This window comes from Schistocerca nitens, chromosome 6 (genome assembly GCF_023898315.1).
Source record: "Schistocerca nitens isolate TAMUIC-IGC-003100 chromosome 6, iqSchNite1.1, whole genome shotgun sequence".
NCBI lineage: Eukaryota > Metazoa > Arthropoda > Insecta > Orthoptera > Acrididae > Schistocerca > Schistocerca nitens.
In genome coordinates this window covers 176,716,785-176,733,232 of record NC_064619.1, presented here as the reverse complement: position 1 = coordinate 176,733,232, position 16,448 = coordinate 176,716,785, and the positions used below count along the sequence as shown (strand labels likewise).

At 43.4% G+C, this 16,448-nt stretch overlaps 1 protein-coding gene across 7 annotated transcripts in view; it reads left to right on the top strand.

Annotated features, from left to right (window-relative positions):
• The window catches only part of LOC126262576 (myocyte-specific enhancer factor 2), an 888,576-nt gene that overhangs the window by 830,050 nt on the left and 42,078 nt on the right, over positions 1-16,448 (top strand). The gene's annotated exons all lie outside the window — the stretch shown is intronic.

Here is a 16,448-nt window from a genome sequence, read left to right as displayed (position 1 = left end):
TGCCGCCCGCAGGGAGGCTGCGTGTGCGAGTGCGTGCGCAGGTACGAGCGCGGAGGTGGCGGGCATCGATCTGGCGCTCCCCAGCGTCCGTGTCGCTGAACGACGCTATTAGCGCGTGAGCGCAATTTTCTGCCGATATTCTAAATATCTGATCGTCGACAGCAACATTTCCGTGCCGGCTGTTCTAATTCCGGAAGGCGACTCGCCGGCGCCGCGCCATTAATACGTCATGCGGATTCGTCGCGGTCGGCGCACCTGAAAACGCGTCATCGCTGTTGCCAACCTTGACACCTGGAAAGAGAATGGTGACAACCGACTGACGACGCGCTCCTTCAGCTCAGTGACAGCAAAGTGCGGTGTTCTGTTAACTGTATATCGGACCAGCACCGTCGGAGGCCTGTGTTCTTGGAACAGAGAGACGGATGACATTATCTTATAATGCTGAAGTTTTTAACGCTTCATCTATTGTAATGTTTTTTCCCCCAGCCTCATTTCATGTGAATCTTTTCACTTCGAAATCACTCGACGAAGAGGCTCAAAATAGCTGCAGCATGAATTCTGGTGTTTGCATACTTTTAAGAATCGGCTTCTTCCGTGAGAACACTTTTCCCCGCGTGATGTATTACCGTGCAGGGGATCTTGAGTTTGTGAGAACATCGATCCGTCAGCTGTCCGTGGCTCCTCGTTAAAGCCGCACTGTATCATCAGCTCGACGCGCTTCCAGGTCTGAAGAACAGCAATTTGGATACTTACACGCAGCATGCAAAGTAAGATCTGTAGGTACCATTCATTTACGTTCCCAAAATATCTATATTTGCCTAGTTAATACAAACTTTTGCATTACGTCTCTTCTGTAACTTACGTTCAGTGACAGTTTTAACTTTTACGTCAGCGAATTTCACAAGACTTGCACCTCTCTTTCTATCCATGTACTGTGCTCCGCTCAAACTCGTCCAAGTTATAAGTTTTCCTATGCTGTCCTGCAGTAAGCGTTTTCGTTCTATAATACATAACATTTACAGCAGGAATTCGATATCTTATATATTTGGACCCCTCGGAGACTTCACTAAATCACGAAATACACAGACGACGTCAATTAGCCACTCTGCAGGCTCCCTAATTCGTGATTGTTTCGAAATGTTTGGTGGTTTCTGTTACGTCCGCTCCGAGCGGAATGCATAACAGAAACAGCTGTCCGCAGCATGACCAGTGGACTTTAATGTCAAAGTTTCGTAGTCTTAATTGTTTTGTTTTTATTCTCTCGTTCTTGTCTTCGCGATTGATGTTCTCTTCATTTTTAGAATTTTCTTCATTACTGAAGTATTCGGATTGGTGTAGTTACGCACATCACGCGGCTGCGATAAACTAATCCGTGCCTCCGTTAGGTCGACACGCTGTTGTCACCATGGCAACGATAATATCCGCGCTCGATTTGTTTGGAGGCTCTCCTGCGATTGCAGCATTTTTCTGTACCTCAGGGGGAATTTATCTGCTTTCCGATTTATATCTGTTTTTGCAGCTGTGGAAAAGAATGCCTCCAAAATATGGTGAAGCATTTATTGAAAGGAAAGATTGTGATAATAATGGTCGTGAGGATGAAGGGAGAGAGAGAGAGAGAGAGATCCTATGGAACGTGTCAAAAACAAATCTTTCAGCGGAAACTTTTTGAATACTGGTTACCGATTCATATACTCATACGTAATACTCGGGGTTGGAGGGCACATACGATAATATGGAAGACTTGGTTGCAAATAGTTTATGTGATAGTTGACTGATAGATAAGATAAATCAGAGATTGCACATCGGATCTAGCAACATACAAAACAGACATTTACCTGCGTATTTAATATCCAACACACTTTCATTGAATTCATTCTATTAAAAAAAATGTAAAGACATAAAAATTTAGTGGTTAATTTTATCGCAGCCGTTTCCAAGAGAAAACTCATAGCGCTCGTTCAAAAATCAAAAATTTCCTGTAGTACTGATCTGTCAGCAAATTCTTGCACTGTTGTGTATTTATGGCGATCTTCCTCAGTAGTTTTTTAGTAATGAAGCATTTGTGTGCACATTTTCTTACGTGAACTGACAAACTGAATTGAGGAGCCTACTTTGGTACCATAACACGATGGATGCTAGAAGTTTACTGTTATGTTGACGTGCATCTGTTACCAGTGACACGGAACAACGGAGTTGCCACACACCGAAAGAACAGTTTTACTGGTGTGAGGTAAAAGTAATTAAGTTTTTATAATGCAAAATGGGACACAGGCCTTCTGTGAAGTCCGGTTGGCTACAGACTTGCCATAGATATAGCAGAAACATAACATTGTAAGCTTCGTTAAGTATTGCGTAGACACGAGAGTTTACTGTCAAGTGGTTCTCGCCGAATTTTGTCGTCACGAAATTCAACGTTGCACAGCTTGCTTAAAAAGACATCGCATTTGACGATGAAATACAAAGAAGAATGGATTCATCGTTGTAACAGTTTCGTAGCAAACCACAAGTGTTCATGTCATTTTCAAAGCTATCATTAAATCGAAATAATCGTTCATTGTTCTGCAGTGCGTCTTTCAGTTGATGACTCTCACGATTTGTTTTTCGTCATTTTTGTTTATTGCTTGTCTGCGAGAGTTCCCTTTGCATTTTACGGTGAGCGGTGTTCTGTCAAATATGTGCGTACCCTAGCATTCAGTTGTCTTCCTCAGTCTTCTCAGCAACCATGACAACAGTATCTAGTTGGGAACTAAACGGTAGTCCACAGTCGGCCTCTTATAATCAAATAGTATGTCATTAATTATTCACTAAGATTTCCAACGCTGACTGTCACCAGTTAACGTAGTTTCGGTCATATGATTACTACTTTTTTCTGATAAGTTAAAATAGGCTTGGCTGGGTACGTAACTTTTGTATACCTCTGAAAAAAAATATACCTCTGGATTTCAGGATTTGTTCCTTTTCCGTTGGAACTGTTGAATGGATCATTCATTGAAACACTCTTCTGGCGCGCACATGCGCTCTTTTCTGCTGGTGCTTGAAAAGTTACCCCGTGAATTTGATATTTATGCCTATTTACTGTGTTCTTAATTTATTGGTTTTATTACAAGAACTGCAAAGTATTTTGTAAGAATGTAAATTTGAGAAGTACTGTCATATAGGATTTGTTTATCGCCATAACTACAAAACGTTCCTGTTGTTCCGAAGTAATTAAAATTTTTCATACAAAAAAGCTACATGATATGAGAGCTGTCTCAGTTTGAAAGCTCTTTCAGGTGAACTACTGTTATAGTGCTCTTTAGTCCTACTGTATTTCTTACTTACTTATTTGCATATAACCATACGTTAAATCATATAGTTTGCTTCTTGGACAATGTGATCCTCTTTCGAGTTGTGTGCGTTTGGCATAATTTTCATCTGCGTTCATTAGCTTTACTAACATGACGAGATGGACAGTGTTAAACAGAAGTGCAACACCTTGATGAACGTAATTTATACTGACTGTGATGAATTATCGTGGGAATTGGACTGCGTTTTAGGCTGGGATGTTTATTCACCAACAGATGCCTCAGAAGTATTTAAAATTACATCAAGTCTATCGAGCTCTACAATGCTCGCTCAGTATGTATTTTCTGACCTATTGTAGAACTGCGCAGTAGTGTATTCCACTGTAATCGTTGTTGCAATTACAACAATGTGTGACTTTCTGAAAGGATTTCCTGAGTGCGTAGCAGTGTTTCGAGAGTTAACGTTGGGGAATTGTTCTTCTGGGTGACCAACATCTGTTAATGGTTCAACGGAATTGAGAAGTGAAAAGAAGTCTATAGAAGATGGAGAATCCATCCTGGCATCATAGCAACAGCCCACATAAGAAGAAGAAGAAGAGGAAGAAGGGAAAAAGCATGTTTCATGTATGGATGATGACTGAATTGGACGGCCACTGCCCCTATGACGACAAGCTTCTAGAACTGGAGTAGTCAACATTTTTTTTTACCTGGCGCCCACTTTTGCATCTCTGTTTGCAGTTAAATTTTCTACCCGCCCAATGCTTTCTCAGTAATTGTGATTTATGAAGTAGGGCAGCAGCTTTACCTTAAAAAGTTTACGAAGCCGAATTACAGCGTGTTAAAGCGTATAATAAGAATTATTTACCAAATGCTTTGTCAAAATTATATGAAAACTCAGTGGAAATGTTTTTAAAACCCATGCCAACTGCCGCCGATCGTGGAAGTTGGAACGCCCACTAGTGGGCGGTAGGCACCAGAGAATTTGCCATGAAGGATAGCGGATGGTAGAGACTACACCGCAGAACTCAGGAACGGGAGAGTCATTGTTTGGAGATCTGCGAAAAGGCACGTGGTAGGTTTCAGTATGACAACTCACAAATAATATTCAGCTTACTAGCTGGTGCGTAAACTAACGGTACCCGTTTGAGACGAAGCGGCCAGGATCAGGAGACGCATCGCCAGTACTTGAAAAAATTAAAAAATAACTGCACATCAGAATACTCCAAATTGGGCCTCCTTGCCATTTCGAAAGGAGACCCAAGTGTAACACTGTGAACTTGTTCCATTACAAAATTTCGGCGCACAAGGTTGACCATTGAGGATTTACCAATCGATGAACATGTGGATCAAGCTTTCAGCCGACATCTGACACTACATAATATTATTTCCTTCCCAAAAGCGGAAGATCTAATTAGTTGGTCCTGGTAGAGTCCCTGGATCGTTGGGTGCCTAAGATGGGTTCCTCAGCAACCTTCTGAAGGAAGCACATCGCGGAGCATTCATCAAGCTGGTTTTAGACGGTTCCTTGTTCGTATGAAGTACAATGCTTTGTGATGCGCAGGTAGAGTTTTGAAAAACAAAACGTTCTATACTCCTCCAGAACGACTGTCATATTCATAGCTTGGGAACCAGTTTTACGTAATGGCTGAGGTTCTTTCTACTTACGTTAAGCTTATTCGTTCCCTTTTCCACTTCCTTCGCAGGTGCGGCTCAGGAAAGAATATTATTTAATACGCTTCGGGAGGTCCATTTCTTCGACATTATGGTCGAAGAAGAGGAAGGTAGTCTCTTTTGCCGAAGTTTATATAAAAAAGCAGCGACCAGATTCTTTCAGTTCCAAAAAGAAAAAAAGAAAGGACTCACCTTCGTCCGTTCGATTTCCGTCATCAGCGAACTTACCGAATAACTCCATTCTTAACGGGACGAATTCGCCAGATGTAAAAGTAATTTGGAGATCATGAAGGGAATTTGTGGAGCCGTCACTGTTTACAGTATCTGTTAAATAATCTAGAGAATAACGCCATAAGCCCTGACAGGATGTTCGTGGACAATGTTTCTGTGTAGAGGAAGCTCGCAGTGTCAGAAGACAGTAGCGAAATGCATGAAGAGCTGCAGAGACTGGCAGGTGACCCTGGACGTAAATAAATGTCATGTTTTGTATCTAAATTGGCTAGGAGATCAATTTCTGTTGGATAATATTATTGGCGATTAAATGAAAGGTACGTGTGGCTGGGGCCTCCGTCGGGTAGACCGATCACCTGGTGCAAGGCTTTTTAGTTGACGCCAATTCGGCGACTTGCGTGTCGTTGAGGATGAAATGACGATGAAGACAACGCAACATCCACTCCCCGAGTGGAGAAAATCTCAGAGCCGGCCTGAAATCGAACTCGGGCCTCTCACATGGCATTCTGCACACTGACTACTTAGTTACGCAGGAGGACATTATTGGCGATAAATAGCTGAAAACAGTAACAGCCATAAAGTACCGAGGAGTGGACGTAGTGCGATCACGGAGGATTACCGACAGACTTCCACGCAAATGGAACAGGGAAGGTACCAGAACCCGGCGGAGCTGCAGTTGCAGTATTTTTGCTCCGAATATGTGTAGGCCCCCCACAGCGGAGTTAGCTCCTCCTTTCATAGCTCACGTTCCTCGAGAATCGCTTGCGCAGCGAAGAGGCCCGTGTCACAGGAAAAGAGCCCAGATCAGTCCTGTTTACAAAGAGGGGAAAAGATCGGATGCACAGAATTATATACCAATATAACTGACGCCCGTCTGTTGCAAGAACTTGTAGCATATTTTCAGATCAAAAATTATGACGTTAATGGAGGGAAACAAGCTCCTTTCAAAGAACTATCACTGATTCAGAAAAAAATAACGCGTGTGAAACACGATCCCCTTTATACGTACACGACTTCCTGCAAACAATAGGTGCAGCTGACCGGGCAGAGTTCGCCTTACCAGATTTCCGAACGGCGTTCAACACTGTGCCACATCGTCGACTACTAATAGTTAAGAGGCAGTGTCTCCACAAATACGTGATACGTTCGAAGAATATTTTGACTAATAGAGCCCAACACTGGACGGAGAGCGTTTCTCGGAAACGAAAGTAACATCGAGTGTGCCCCTAGGTTGCGTAATAAGACTTACAATGCTTTCAGTACATGGTAGGCCGCAAATCAGTTGTCAGTTGCAATTCTTAGACTGAATTCTGTGCCGGCCGGTGTGGCCGAGCGGTTCTAGGCGCTTCAGTCTGGAACCGCGCGACCGCTACGGTCACAGGTTCGAATCCTGCCTCGGGCATGGATGTGTGTGATGTCCTTAGGTTAGTTAGGTTTAAGTAGTTCTAAGTTGTAGGGGACTGATGACCTCAGCAGTTAAGTCCCATAGTGCTCAGAGCCATTTGAACTAACCATTTGAACTGATTTCCGTATCGTTTTGGCAATCGGTTGTGAACATGAGTAGTTCGTAGTACCCGTAAGTCAGCTGACACTAGCAATTGGAGGTTGTGTTATTTGTTGTTATCTGAGAATGAATAGAAAGATAATTATAGAACAGCGTTTATTTGTTTTGCAGACCTAGTGGAAGCATAACACTAATTACAGCGTTGTTAATGTTTTGTTTGCCGATCATTTACCAAACATTTGACTTCCATCCCGTCGAAGTACGCGCAATTAAATTTGAGATTTGAAGAGATTGGGTCGGTAGCGCAGTTTCTTCGTTTACGTGGTCCAAGGTCCGTCATTACAGAAGAGAATCTTAATGTTATCATGTAATGTTTTGTGCAGTCACCGACTAAATATCAAAGAAAAGCGGCCGAGGAATATGGAATAGCAAAAACAAGCCTACGAAGGATTCAGAAAAAGCTGAAATTGAGGCCGTATAGACCTACTTTACTTCAAAGCCTAAATGGAGATGATCGGGACAGGCATATGGAAATCTGCAAGTTTGAAGGTGAGTGGTATAGTGAACAGACACAACTGTGTTTATTTCGCGTCTACGAAACTGCATGTTGCAATGGAGAAAGATGAAAACTCTCCTCGCATGAGTGTATGGGCAGGGATTTTCAGCGATGCGGCAACAGGGCCTTTTTTATTTTGATACTGCCAATTCTATAAATTACCAGGATATACTTGAAGAAGTGTTGTTAGAACTGGAAAATATTCCACTTTTTGAATATCTACAGCCGTTGAACGAAAAACTGATTTGGCAACAAGATGGAGTATCCCCGCATTGTGGAGTTATTGTGAGAGACTTTCTAAATTAAATTTTGATGAATGAATTGGCAGACGGGGTTCTATTGACTGGCCACCAGGATCCCCAGATAACACATCCATGGATTTTTCAGTTGTGTACACTTAAAGATGAGGTGTATTCCGTCAAGATTCGTGATACGGGGCATTTGAAGGAACTAGTGCAATCGGAATTTGAAAACCTACAGTCGCAGAAGGTTCGCGACGTAATTTGTAAATCAGCGTTGAAAAGATGCTACGGTTGCTTAGAATAGCATGGAAACCACTTTGAGCATCTTTTGTAGGTTCACTGAACTCTGTGTGTATATCTCTGTTGCTAACAAATTTCTATTTCCGTTTGCTTAGCATTATTGGAAATTTGTGGTAGGGTCTTATGGGACCAAACTGCAGAGGTCATCGGTCGCTAAGCCTACACGCGACTTAATTTAAAGTAAACTAACTTACACTATGGACAACACACACACCCATGCCTGGGGGAGAACTCGAACCTCCGACGGGGGGAGCCGCACGGACCGTGATAAGGCGCCCTAGACAGCGTGGGCTACCCTGCGCGGTTAGCATTATTGCACCAAACACATTTTTGACAACTGAATTACGGATCACCCCGTACATAAGCAATGTATCAGAAATGGCCATTCGTTAAAGAGGTCGCTGACAGGAAAGTTTCGTTGTTGGACCAACCGAAGGAATTGCATAAAGACGTGGACAAAATTCCCACTTGATTAATGAATGGCAGCCATAATTAAATTTGAATAAATGCAACATACTGCCTACAACAGAGAGAAACAGCCGGACAGCATACGATGACAAGATTAATTGTGAATATCTCGCGCACGTCACATTGTATAGGTGTTTAGGGATAATACTAACAAGTGGACCTTACGCTCTTGGACATTCATTTCGGGATGAGACTTTGCAAGTTAGAAGTACGCCTCAAGGGTGGACACCCATAAAAGTTGTAAAGCGCACTAGCCAGAAGATTCCGAGGGAAAGGACTCTTATTAAAGTTTTACGCGCAGCTCATATACCGGTCAAATTACACACTGTGGCAGCACAGCGTAACGACTGTGTCTGTAGCGAACTCGCTTGCCGCGCGAGCGATCGAGGTTCGATCCTACCTTCGGATAACCTTTATATAAGTATGTAGATGTAGAAAATGATAGTGGTACTAACAGTACGCTCAGCCACACTCTGTAAGGTGGCTTACGGAGTGTGGAAAAAGTTGTAGAGAAAAGTCGTTACTTTCCTTACTTCTATCATGTGTTAGCTTACGTGGATGTTGGAGGAACGGCGAGTGTGAAAAAGTAACACATTCTGAGTACGGACGGCGGAAGAGAGGAGCAGTCGGAGGATCCTGAGGAGAAACGCTCTCTGCCGCTCAGGAACGAGTCCTGTTGTTTGTTGAGCGGTGGTGCGGCGGCAGTTCGATAGCCGGCGTCTTTTGCGTGTCTTGCTCGAGCCCGGCGCTGCCCACCTGGAATATTGACGTCCGTGGGACGGCGGGGCTCTTAACCCAGAAGGCGGCGGGCGCGGGACCACGCGCGCTCGCCTCTCCTCGCCTCCAGCAGTCCGGCTGCGTGAACCGCGGCGACGCTTTGCTGCCACAGCCTGTCTCGTCTAGCGGCCCGCTGACTGCGCCTCACGTCACCGGCACTCAGCCGAATAACTCCAAGGCAAAACCGTCCAAGACTCCGTGTCGGCTGCATGTGCCGAGAAACTGCCACTGCCTAACATCCGAGCGACATGACCTGCCCGTACAAGACTTTTGGTTCTCATCAGGCCTACAACATTTGGGCTAGAGTTTGTTTCCTTAATGTCAGTCTACGATCACAGAAAATTACGACCCCAGGCTATCGACTTCGGTCAGTGGAGAGTATCTTCAGATCTGCAGAAAAGAAGGAAAATCAAATACAAAATGTACACTCTACATCTTGTAACCGATAAACTATGACGTAATGGAAAGTACTACTTTCATACCCAGAATATACAAGTTTAAAAATGTGCGGAAGCGTACATGTTTAAAACACATCCAAATACCATAAATCCAGAGTGGCATCATCGACACATGCAAAGTCAGCTAGGCATCGTCGAACATAACAAAAAATATTTTTGCAACTATGCCATAGTGCCGGCAGAGTCATCATGCGAACAACGCTTCTGTTCCTGACCCACTGAGGTACAGTTGTCACAAAAATCGTGTTTGTCCCACAAACTCGTTAGCTGTCGCTACTGTACATATATTCAATCAACTATACAAAATGCGGTTAAGGAAAAGACGTCCAATTAGATAAAACTATTCTGGGATTGTAAGGTACTACACGTTATAACAGTAATAAAATATACATTAAAAATCGAAATGAAATTGAATTTTAAGATTCTTAAGAAGAAATGGGTACTTGACACTGTGATTCTGAAACACTATTACAGTAATTCTGGGATACCGCAGTATAAGCTTAAGGAGCTACCAGAATTACATGAAACATAATAAAGTAACTAGTAAAAACAAGTCGAACGGATAAAACTTGAGACTGGAGTAAGTAGTCAGCCGCCGGTATGGGTCATAGGCGAGATGTGACCGGAGGGATCGAAACGCCAGAGTGCGGTACCTCGTCGCTCGTGATACTTCGCATCAAGGAAAGGATCACAAAGCACCGTGACAGTTAATAACATCACATAGCCTGTGAGGTACATTATACAGACCACGAAGAGACAATCAAACAAGAAGAGGACACGAGCAGTACATAACGAAATGAAGCATATATCTAATGCTGTCTATACTATCTAACTTCAAGTTCCTCCAGTCAATTGAGAGCACGACCTCCCGGTGCTTTGTGAAAGAAACACGTGCTACGCTATGTGCTCCCTACAGTATGACCGGTCTCATCTAAATGCAACCGCAAGGCAGGTTTGTTATGCGGTTGTAAATTCTCGTAGATCAGAGTAAAATAAACAGATGCTATACTTCCCGGATCACTGTATTCACGACTGAATCACAGCTAGTGAAAACATTAGGCCAGAATTATGACAAATCTTTCATTCTCCAGTGATCTCATCTTGTACCAGATCATGCAGAACTTCCTTAAGACTTTCTGCTCGGTAACGAGTAAATTATTTACGTCCTTTTCCCGAAAACACCAAGTTTCGCAACCACACGGCCGTACGGTGTTGACCTGTGTTACACACAGCTGGAGTTTGAAATTCCTTCACAGACTGCCAAGGTTTTTTTTTTCCCAATTTATTGGCTTTCGGTTCGTACCCATGCAGCCGTCTCAGTAGAGGAAATAGGATACGACAGAGTGTTTGATGCGAGTTGCTTGTCAGTAACGATGATACGAACGTTAGGACAACACAACACAACGCCCAATCCCCAAGCGGAGAAAATCTCCGTCCCGACAGGCAAATCGAACACGGACGCCTTCGGTTAGCGATGTGCCGCGCTGACCCAGCAGCTACTGAGGGGAAGTAATTGCGAGCTGACTGAGACTGCAGTCTGGTCCGTATCCGTCATGGATCCTCGCTTTAATCTCAACCTCACGCGATGCGTCCTCCTAAAGGTCACTTACCCCCACCCCCTCCCTCGCGCTATTTAAAATCTTGATTTCTTTTGTAGCATCGGGTTCAGACTGCAACTGGCTGGAATAGGTCTCTCTTAAGTCTACGTAGTATTGCTCTCTTGTTCACGCGGTAGCTACTGTTGGTCACGTGGTGGGATATAACTATAAACTTACCAACTAGCGAACTTTCTGGCAACAGTACTTGCCACTGTGACGTACTATTCAGTAATGCCTACTGCCGGACAACTACAGCAGAGTAGGCAGGAAAAGCATTTGAAGTCTGTTTTTGCTATAGTGGATTTTGCTTCTTCTCGTTTTCTCATGTAACGGTAAGACAGGAAACAGCGATTCAGATCATAGAGAACGGAGAGTAATAACTCGACTGGAAACTGTTGTCTAGCAAAGGAAACCAGCCAGGAACTTCTTCCCAAATGCAAGCGTTCAGTTCCGCATGCGTGCAAGCGCACACGCCCGTTTCTGACACCTGCACTCTGCCAGAATTGTAATTAGTTGACAGAAGGAATCGAAGGGCTAAAAATTCGAAATATTCTCCTCATGACCAGAGTAGAATGCTCTCGAACAGAAAAAGAAGAATAATGAGGAAAAGGAAAACCGAAGGAAGAGGGAAAACTAAAACAGGATCTTCTAGCACAAAGAGAACCTCGTTTTGGAAACAAAGAAATTGCGTACAGTTCCTGTTAAAATTGATTCTGCAAAAAAATGCTTTTGCTCAAGGCGCGGATATGAATTTGATGACTGGATGCAGTTTGATTTAATGTGAAAACTTGTGACAAAAGGACTGTACGGATTATGTATAACGTCATCCTGTGACCGCTGCTGAAAAATGTCACATGCGATCTCTTGCCGACTGAATGTGTACTCTTATCCGCCTGTGTGAGCAACAGCGCACAGTTAACGGTTTTATGCGCAGTCTCGTTGTGCCCGTCTTATCATTAAAATGCATTTATTTATACAATGAGTAATATGTAGAAACTTAAATGACACATGGTGCATAAATAGATTACAATAAAAGATTAAGTGGATATCCGCATTCTTCCCACCACCCATCGTCTTGGCCTCTGCCATTCTTCCCTTCCGCTATTCCTTCAACTACAGTCTTCAGCAACAAATTGTGTCGTAATACGTATACCACCAGTCTGTCTCTTCATTTCCTTGTGTTCTTCGTTACACCAGTTCCTCCAGAAACTCCGTAGTTGTTTTGCAGTGATTTATTGAAATTACTGGCAATCAAAAGCAGTCCAGCCACAGACACACTCTAAGTGGTTCTTTCAAACTGCTGTTCGTACACGTTCTCTTAGTGTTTTATCCATTCCTTAGGCGCTGAGTAAAAACTGGGAAAGCAAATTTGGACGTAACGTCTCATCGACGATGAATTCTTTAGAGTGGGATCATGGGCTTGCAAACTTACCTTCAAACACGGAAATACAATGAACGACATGTTTAATGTGGTTATCTGAATAGTAACTACACGGGTCGTCAGTCGGGAAAGAAGGAAAAATAGAATGCAACGTAGCATCGACATCGGGGTCTTACAAGTGGAGGACGAGCTGGCATAGGGCAAGGATGGGGATTAAAATCGACCACGTCTTTTGCGAAGAAACGATACCGGCATTCGCACTGAGTAATTTATGGTTGGAAAACTCGGATCTGGAAGGCCGGAAGTGTAGTTAAACCTCGCTGTCCCCAAAAGCCTCGCTTGCAAGGAAAACAGCAAAACATGGCTCTGAGCACTATGGGACTTAACATCTATGGTCATCAGTCCCCTAGAACTTAGAACTACTTAAACCTAACTAACCTAAGGACAGCACACAACACCCAGCCATCACGAGGCAGAGAAAATCCCTGACCCCGCCGGGAATCGAACCCGGGAACCCGGGCGTGGGAAGCGAGAACGCTACCGCACGACCACAAGATGCGGGCAAACAGCAAAACAACGCAAACGCCGGTAGACACTTCGCAGAATCCAGGAAATCTCGTTGTTCGTTTAGAGTTCAGGATTTGATTCGAAATACCAGATTCTGTATTCTACAAGGGATAAAAAGATATACCGGGCGTTTCGCAATTGCTGTTATAGTGTTCAAGGGGTTGTAGAGACGACTTAACGGAAATTCATCGGCTGGATATGAAATAAGTTTGAAAAACGTATCACTTTCAAATATCCCGCTTCACGGGACGGTATGTAATGTTAGAGCTGCACGGCGCATGTTTCGACAACGTTTCCTCTGTCACCTCTGTCCATCACATATAATTTTCAACCGACTTCAACAACGGCTGCGAGGAACTGGTGCTTTCACAAATGGGAGGCTTGACCGTGGTGCTTCAGTGACGCGCACCAGGGTCTGTGCGTGGTCAGTATGAAAGCAAGGTTCGCAGAGACGCCACGTACGACGCACAGAGCCTGCAGAGCACACGGGCCAGGGCTCGTCTCCGCTGTGTGCCTGTCGTGAAATGGGAGGCTTGAAAGTTATCCAATATTCAAACTTCTTTTACATCCAAACGGTACATTTCCAGACCCAGGTTTCTTATCAAAACCTGGTCTACAACGTCCCCTCTACAACACTAGAATCCTGTAATAGCAATAGTGAAGCATCCTGTGTACGGAAGATTTTGTGTCATCGTGACAGAAATCCAGGATTCCAGTGCAGTCTTTTATAGTTTGTGAAATAGTGTACAGTATACTACTGGTGCCGGCCGTTGTGGCCGAACGGCTCTAGGCACTTCAGTCTGGAACCGCGCGACCGCTACGGTCGCAGTTTCGAATCCTGCCTCGGGCATGGATGTGTGTGATGTCCTTAGGTTAGTTAGGTTTAAGTAGTTCTAAGTTCTAGGCGACTGATGACCGGATGTTAAGTCCCATAGTGCTCAGAACCATTTGAACCGCTGGTAAATGTAAATTACCCACGGCATTCTCCTGTGGGATATCCCACGGGGTGGGTTCACCTGCCTGTCAGAAAGGGTGTTCTTTCTCCTCGCACATTGTCCCCTTTTGTTGCAGATATGTGAGAGGACTGTCGTGTGTATTTGTAGAATGTAGATGAGTATAGTGGACGCATGTACAGTTTAGTGTTATGTGCGTGATGTATGATGTTGATAACGGCCAAGCACTGGTAGTGACAATGTCGTCCAGTGTCAAGTTCGAACCGAGTCGACGCTAGTGCACAGTCGTGCGTTAGCGACCTCGCCCACGGAGGCGGGTAGGCGGGTTGTGTACTGTTGTGGATGGCTCGCGCGAGTAACACCCCTTTGATGACCAATCACTTCAAATCGGATAAAAATTATAACTATTATAATTACGCCGTCTATTGAGAATTGTGGGATGGCGGAATATATTTGCGACGTACTTCATATACAGCCGTAGTTCGCAGGTTCCTCTTTCAAATGTCTCTCTATTTTTTTATTCACATATGTATGTAATTATAGGAGAGTTATCATATAATGATCGATATTATCGATATCCTAGATTTTGCTGAAGATTGAACTTCGTAAAAGTTTTCTATTTAAATAATATCGTGATAGGTATACCCAAAACTGGCAATAATGTTTCTCAAATTATTTGTGTATGTCACCGGCAATAAAGAATTCTATTGTACTGTTATAATGTGCATTGTGGGAAACGACTGCCCGTCGCAAAGGGCCAGATGATTTCTGCCATTAAGAAACTATTTAATTGGATATTTTTGTGAGAATTTCTGCAGCAAGAACACATTTTATTTGCCGGCGTGCAAGAGGAAATAAAACTGTCTAAGAGAGAAAAACTAACCGACATACATGGTCTACGCAACGAAAGCTAGCCCATTCGTTGTTTATGAAAGAATACTGGGCGAAAAGGAAGGCCAACAAATGTTGATTACGCGTGGTCCTAAGTGATCCATCCGCGAAGAAGAAGAAGAAGAAAGAAGAGGAAGGCTACTAACTTTATCAAAAGCGCCTTTTTCCTCACGCCAATTTCATACGATATAGCACGTCTTTAGTTTCTAGTTGGCTTATTACGAGAGCGCAGAAATTGCGTGAATGTGAATTTGGATTATACGGAAGCGAATGACGGAGACTTGTTTATTCCATTGTACTGAGGGTACAGCAACATGCATTGGCTGTATATTGGGTCTTGAGCAGACTAATCTTCCAGGCGCCTAGGTCATCGATGAACCGCGTATCGAGTTCCTGAGAAGAGGTTTAAATCTGTTGGAGTTGAATAAAATTAATAATGCTTACTAAATAAACAGTGTTAGATGTTACCGTTGGTTTCTTTCGGAAAAAGTGTTTTTAGGCACGAAAGTATAAGAAATGCCTTAGGGACGTAAGTAGAAAATATTAAGCGATGTACACGAACGATGACAAAATCGTACTTGTTGTTAGATCTCACACATATTCGAATACAGAGTAATTGTTGATACAAATTTAAAAATTAATAGCGTTATTCGGGTATAAAAGTGTAATACGAAGACGGATATATTTTTACACCTCTATAATTGTTTTAAAATAAACATTACTCTGCGTATCCGAAATAACACGACCAATCCAGCGGATTTTATCCTTACATGGCCTCACGTGTTCCTGGTTGCATCGTACAAAGGCTGGGATTGAATTTGGTGTTTTCGCTGTTCTTTTGTGTGAAACCGAAAAGAAACATATCTAACGACTTTGTAGAATAATACATGTTTACACCGAGCAAAGGGCCAGTAAGCGTCTAGTTGGCTGCAGACGAAAGAGTGATACATAATTTTGGAAATAAAGAATAAAGAGTGTGTAAGGCATGAGAAACGACAAGTATTACGTACTGACCAGAAGTGTTAAGCAGATACCTACATCAGACACTTTCAAACTATCACAAGTAGCACAGCAGTTCCGTAACAATATGTAACATAGCTTTTCCTAGAAGCTCATGTATGCTAACACTGCTCGCTGCTGTTGTCACCGCGCGACCGCTACGTCGCAGCTTCGAATCCTGCCTCGGGCATGGATGTGTGTGATGTCCTTAGGTTAGTTAGGTTTAATTAGTTCTAAGTTCTAGGGGACTGATGACCTAAGAAGTTAAGTCCCATAGTGCTCAGAGCCATTTTTATTTTATTTATTTATTTATTTATTTATTTTTTGCTGTTGTCACCGGTCCACTATCCGGTTGCAGGGGTGGGGGGGGAGGTGATGGGAAGGTTTTTCTCAAAGCCTACATGATGGGCTTACAAGATGACTAATTTACTCATGACGGCCAGTGTTCCCAACATGCGTTGCAGGATTGGTTCTTAGTGTTCTGTCAGGGGGCACCATCTCACGGAATCTCTGCAGCAGAAGCGGGAAACGGCCGATGAGAATGCGTACATTCTGCTCCTGACTTTGG